The 6,367-nt window shown below is 44.0% G+C and overlaps 1 pseudogene; it reads right to left on the bottom strand.

Annotated features, from left to right (window-relative positions):
* Positions 1 to 767: 767 nt before the first annotated feature.
* On the bottom strand, positions 768 to 1,787 carry LOC129078402 (farnesyl pyrophosphate synthase-like; annotated as a pseudogene).
* Positions 1,788 to 6,367: the final 4,580 nt, after the last annotated feature.

Raw genomic sequence — 6,367 nt, 5'->3', positions numbered from 1 at the left:
CTGTGTCCTGAGTTCCAGACTTGGGTTTGTCAGTATTGACTGTGAGCAGGATTTGGTCACAATGAGCTTGGACAAGAAGGACTCCAGACCCTATTGTTCCTTTGGACCTATGTTTTTCTCCATCTCCATCTTCTTCAGTCACTTCCACCTTTCTCCTGTTAGTCTGCACAGACTGTAACCTCCTTTAAGTCAGGCATCATGGTCTTCTCTTCAAGTACCAATGCTCTACACAGTGAGTGGTACATAGCAAGTGCCAAATAATATTAGATTAATTGAGATGCAGACCTCTTTCTGTTTCTCTACTTCCAAATATAGGCTTCATCTTGGCAGAGGGCCCGTGGTTCTTACCTGGGTGTTAGTCTTCATTGAGGCCCTGCCTTCAACATTCCTGACCACGAAGTTTGGTTCTAGACAGGTGCTAAAAGGTGAACAATGGCAGCTTGTGTGAGGGAGAAGGTTTCTGCTCTGAGCACTCCCCATCCTTTATAGGACCATGCAGGTTTTATGCAGATCCTTTCTACCATGCTCTCAAGGGATGTGAAATACGTGGATGTCAACTCTACTCCTGAAGGGTTTCAGAATCAGACTGATGACTGCATCTTAGCCAGCACCTTCTAGATTCTCTCTGAGGAGCCCCCAACATTTTCAGGTGGAAGACCTCAGTGTTTCATGGAAAACACAATGTAATACTATATATATATATACTTTTTTGAGGATTTACTGTAATTTATTGAGAGCCTCCCCTCCCTACCCTGGTAGTCTCTAGGTCACTTTTTCTACTTGTAGATCCTGTGTGCTGGCCTCAGGAAGATGGCTCGGGGCAGGGGTGATGAGTACTGCTCAGTGAGACCCATAAGGGGGCTGTAACTCTCTTCATCGTACTGCATAAATGCAGCCTACAGGCTCAGCTCCTCATACAGCACCTCTACCTTGGCTGCCTTTTTTGAGAGGCCTGTTACAGGTACTGGACCACCAGCCAGCTGCATTTGTTGTCCTGGATGTCAGTGCCAGTCTTTCCCATCACACTGGAGTACCCAAAGAGGTGAAGGCAATCATCCTGAATCTGAAAGAGCTCCCCCATTTCCAGCAGGATCTTCCTGTCATTGGCATGTTCCTTCTCTCTGTCAGTGCTTGCCATATATGTGGCAGTAGCTACAGGAAAGTAGAAGGAGTAGAAAGCTGTCTTATACTTGACAACCGATTTGTATCTCTTTTCAGTGAATCTGCCACATTGTTTTGTGGAGCTGTGATAAGGTCCAGGGCCTGTCCAATCTCAGTCTAAGAGCAACTCTACAGGAAGAGCTTGATCAGGTTCAGAAAATAGGGCTTCTCCTGACAGTAGAGCTTCAGCAGTCAGTAGATACATGCTACCAGAAGCATAGCATCATTAATGGCATCCAAACTTATGCCTAGCTTCTGATACCAGCAGATCTGCCCCTGTCAGGTGAGGGATGAATCCATAATGCTGTCTGACACTGGGAAGAAAGCTTTGAGCATTTTCACACACCAGGCCACAGTCATGGCCTGCTGGAGACTATCTGCATCCTGCTTTCTTGGTTCTACCAGATCCTGGAATGTTATCAGCACCATCATACCCTGCTGGTACTTGCCTCCAATGACATTGTACACTAGGACCTCCTTGAGCTGGTAATAGCATCTCCTATTTCTGGGTGCCCCATGTCATCCTCACTCAGCATCCTGACAATCTGGCAGAAGTGCTGGATGAAATTCTTTTTTGTTTTCGTTTGGTCATAAATATCCAATTTCAGGTCTCCATTCATTCTGAGGGAGGAGTAAAGTAGTTTGTTGCTGGATGTGGGTTCTTGGCACTGTAATACAATCTTAGCTCTACATTCCCCCAGCGGCCACTCTGGAAAGCACTAAGACATGAACCTTGGGCACTAGCCCAGAGCTGCTGGAGTGGAGGGTGTGGGTTGCATGAAAAATGGGGAGGCAGCTATTTCACTTGTGCCACCATAAGCCTTTCAAACCAAGACGGATACGAACTGGACAGGATTATAAAAAAAAATTGCATGGATATACACTGGATTTGAGTTAACTTATTGAATGGCCACTATGAATCTCGTACAAAAGAAGTTCAAGGTATTGTTTTGGTCTTAGGAGGAGAGAGGCTACTTCCATTAAACGTAATTTCAGGCACACATGATCCAGTCTTGTGTGATACAGACTCAGTCCCTTAGTGAAAAGTGAGGTCAATATGCACAGAGGCCTGGGGAAAAGAAATTGATTTAAAGTACTAAACTGGGAAACACAGTTCTGTTTCCTTCTAAATGGATCCACAGTGGTGCTGGAAAACCATCTGGAGAAATGCAGCCCCAGGAGGAATAGCATGGTATAATGCATTTGATTAAAAAGAGGAAGAAAGAGCCATGGTGTGTGTTATTCTCATGCTAGGACTGGGGAGCAGGCAGCCTGCAAGTCCTGGTCCACGGAGATTTCGCCTGGATTACTTTAAAAGCACTTTTGCAGAGCTGAGCAAATGAAAGTCATGTGTTTATTCATCAAGGAGACCTTCTCTTGGGTATATTTTATTTGCAGTTCTATGAAGAGACAAAACCTCCACATTTTTAATCTTCCATGCAAGAACTTTTAAGCACTGGAAAAGCAGTGACTGGAAGAATGAGTTTGGATGTCTCAGAAATCCTGATAAAGTTCAGGAACTTGTCCAGGCTCTTTGAACTTTTTGGCTGTGTCATTTTGGATTCTCTCTGTGCTAGCAAGTTCACTTGCAGAGTGTACATTTTGCAGGCTATTTCAGTGTTTTTATCAAGGGCTTGGCCCCAGAGAAGCAAAGGTAACAAACACAGAGACACTCAGTCTTGAGTGTGGGATGTCTGAATATCCCCAAATTTCCTCAGGCTTCAGTGGGAGTTTGAGAGACATGCTGGGGCCATTTATTTCATCTGGGGGAAATCTACCAATCAAAAATGTCTTTGAGGTATTTAGTGGTCAGATTCAAAGCCTCTCAGTCAAGTGGTATCAGGCCAATGCACAGGGTCTCGTAGGACTAGTGGAATGACACATTCTACTTCATTGTCTAGAACTTCAGAAGTTGGACCCTCGAACTCAAGGAAACAACACTGCTTTGTGTCTTTGGTTTGGATCATGGGAAACTGGGTTCAACCACAGATAGTCTACTTCAGCTCTTTTTGTTTCTCTGTATAGACATGGTGACCTGTCTGGAGTTTCAGGGCACTTGGTAAATGTTCTTAAGTATGTGAAGTCTAGAAAATTATGGAAAAGAGCTTTTATTTTCTCATCACAATTTTGTATGCCGTTGGAAACAAATGGAGCTGTTTTTGAGGTAATATGATTTAGGTAATATGCATTAGTTATTTATTGCTGCTTAACAAATTACCCTAGCATTTAGCAGATTAAAACAACAAGTATTTATTGTCTTACAGTTTTTGTGGATCAGAATTTAGTGCCTGGGCACTTCTGGACCAGGCTCTTTCACGAGGTTGTGGCCAAGATGTCAGCGTGGGCTGCCGCCACTTGGAGGCTTGCCTGGGGCTGGAGGATCTGTTTCCAAGGTGGCTCCATTGCATGGCTGTTGCAGGAGACCACAGCCCCTTGCCACATGGGCCTCTCCATGTAGCTCTTTGAGTCCTCATGACAGGGCAGCTGGCTTCCCCCAGAGTCAAGTGAGAAGAGAGGGAGAGCAAGCAGGAAGCCCCAAGGCCTTGATCTCCCACCATATTCTCTTTATTGGAAGTGAGTAATTACAATACACTTTTAAGGGGAGAAATGTTAATGTCCAGCTTTTGGTGAGAGGAGTATCAAACATTATGTGGAAATATTTTAAAACCAACACACCATGAGCCTGAGAGGTCATTGACATGAGGTGAATCTCAAGTTTATCACTTATTAATTGTGTTGCTGGGGAAAGCTGATGAATCTCTGAGTTTCAGTTTACTCATGTATGAAGCTATACTCAAAATATCTACTATGCAGTGTTTTTTCTAGGATTAGAAATTATACTTTGAAGTATTTCAAATAGCCCCTAGACTTAAGTTGGTGCTCAATAAAAAGTAGGTATGATAACAAGACTGACAATGATGATGATGATGTTAAATGATCTTGGGCAAGTGAGACAATCTCTCTGAGCCTCATTTGATTTATAATACCTATCTCATGAGACTATTGTTAAGATTAAATACTATAACTTTTGAGAAAACATTTCTTGGAAAGAATATTAGTTTTCCTAGTCTTCTGGAGAAACAATATGAAATATTTTAGTTGTCCTTGTTACTAAAAAAACCCATATTTAAAATGGAAACATTAGCTGTCATTACTGTCATAAACACTAAAATTGTTAGGGTATACCCACTGAGAAAAATAGTGAACTCACACTTTAAAATAGACTTATCTGCACAAAAGGGTTCATCTTTCCTCCGTTAGAGGGACAGTTTCTTGCACTATTCCTGGCACTGATCGGTTGTTCTGTGTCAGCCAGTCTCTTCACATTGTTGTTCCTTGAGATGACATTTATTGTGCTCCCTTACAAAGGATGGTGCAGAGCTGACCATAAAATACACATGTACACACATACACACCAGTCTGTCATTTAGTGTGTCATTTAGTGCATTGTTACCATCTGAAAACAATTATCTTGTGGATGGTAATGCAATTGGATATGAAAAGGGATGGAAAATATCAGAGTGAGGCATTTGGTGGCAAATGGATTTTACTGTTCCAAAATGCTGCTTTGCCCAAAAGCCAGGAGGACTTACCTGGTACAGTGTGTCTGCCCCGTAGAGCAATCAGATCTCATACCCCAAGCTGAGAACAGTAGCAGGGTGGCCAGCACTCATTTTTTTCTTAAACCAGGTTTCTTGTTCTCCAAGAACATTTAATTGAACTGGATTTGAACAGTTCCTGGCGTACAGTAGTAAGCTTGGCTCCAGCAAAGGCCCGTTTCTGCACGGTCATTTCAAGGTTCCCGGAATTTAAGGTAAAGTTGGGAAAGCCACCGTTAATTTGAAGAGCAAGGAAAAGGGGTGTTGCTGTGGGAGTGACACAAAGGTGGGACGAACAAAGAACAAAGACCATTATCTTCCTGCCCCGGGAGGACACTGTTTCCCTCCTTTCCTCCTCTCCTTAGTCAAAGGAGGGGTGGGTGGGGAAGGTTCCAGTTTTCCCTGGAATGAATTGTCAAAACTTTCCCCTCCAGGCTTGAAACATGTTCTCCTCTGAGCTGCTCAGCACATTGTCAAACCAGTCTTTACTTGAAAGACATATGGCATCAACACAAAAGATGTCATATAAGTCCCCGCCCACCCTAGCCCCACTTTCTGAAAGACGTTACATCCTGCGTCGTGGCCCGGCTGGCAGAGTGAAGGCTGAGGAGAGCAGGCGGTCTTGCAGGGGACGCTGCCAGGGGACAGAGACCCCAAACTGGAGAGGGTCCTTGGCCAGTCTCTGCAGAGTAAATGAGGGAGAAAAACTATTGACAAGGGGGGCGGGGTGGGGTGGGGAAGACAAAGCAGAGGCAACGGGAAATGTGAGTTTCATGGAGCTTGCAAACCTGAACTCAAATATTAAAAATGCTTTCATCAGTCTCCTTAATCCAGAGAAATTCTTTTTGGCTTAGATGGGAGGAAAAATCAGTCCCTTAAGGGGAAAGCAAGAGGAGAAGGAGGTAATAAGGATGTGAGTCAGACGGGGAATTGCTGGCAAATGCATTCACTTCAGGAGGCGGAGGAGGACTGTTTGCAGCTGATCTAACGTAGCAGACAACTGGTAATGCCTGCCTGTGTGTTACTGATTTCTCCCTTTAGTTATGAAAAAGCTTTCACTCCATGTAGTGAGGGAAAGGTAAAAAAAAAGAAAAAACAAAACAAATTCTTCCTCGTTCACATCTTCTCTGGGGAATAAGCGGCACTTGGGCTCCAAAACTGTGTTTTTCTTTGGGTTTTGCCTTTTAATAGGGGTTGAAGAAAGTGGTTATAGACATTTGAGGGGAAATAAAGCTTGTGGTTTATTAACAGGGCTGGTTTTAATCAGCAGTGATTTGACTAGGGTAACATTAGAGCTACAACACTGATAACTGATACTATGATTTTCTATGCTTTTAACCCCAAACTGAAGTCTTGTGGATTCACTGACAGAAATGCATTTGTTTCTCTGGCCAGGCTGTGGGGAGTGAGTGTTTTGTGAGGTCAGCATCAGAGGAAGACAGCAGAGGCTGGGGGCTGGGGCAGCTGCCTCAGGGAGTCTTCTCAGCTGGAATTCCAGCTGTTAAGAAGCAAGCCTGGGAGACCCAGGGCTTAGTGAGGCAAGTGAAAGTGAGCAGGAGTAGAGGGCAGGTTCTTACTCCTTTCTGGCCACTCCAGATCAGGACCCC

This window comes from Pteronotus mesoamericanus, unplaced genomic scaffold, assembly GCF_021234165.1.
Source record: "Pteronotus mesoamericanus isolate MK-2021 breed Mesoamerican mustached bat unplaced genomic scaffold, CSHL_Meso_final contig_73, whole genome shotgun sequence".
NCBI classification, from domain to species: Eukaryota; Metazoa; Chordata; class Mammalia; order Chiroptera; family Mormoopidae; genus Pteronotus; species Pteronotus mesoamericanus.
Note: the sequence above shows the minus strand (reverse complement) of the source record. Positions and strands in the feature narration are given on the sequence as shown.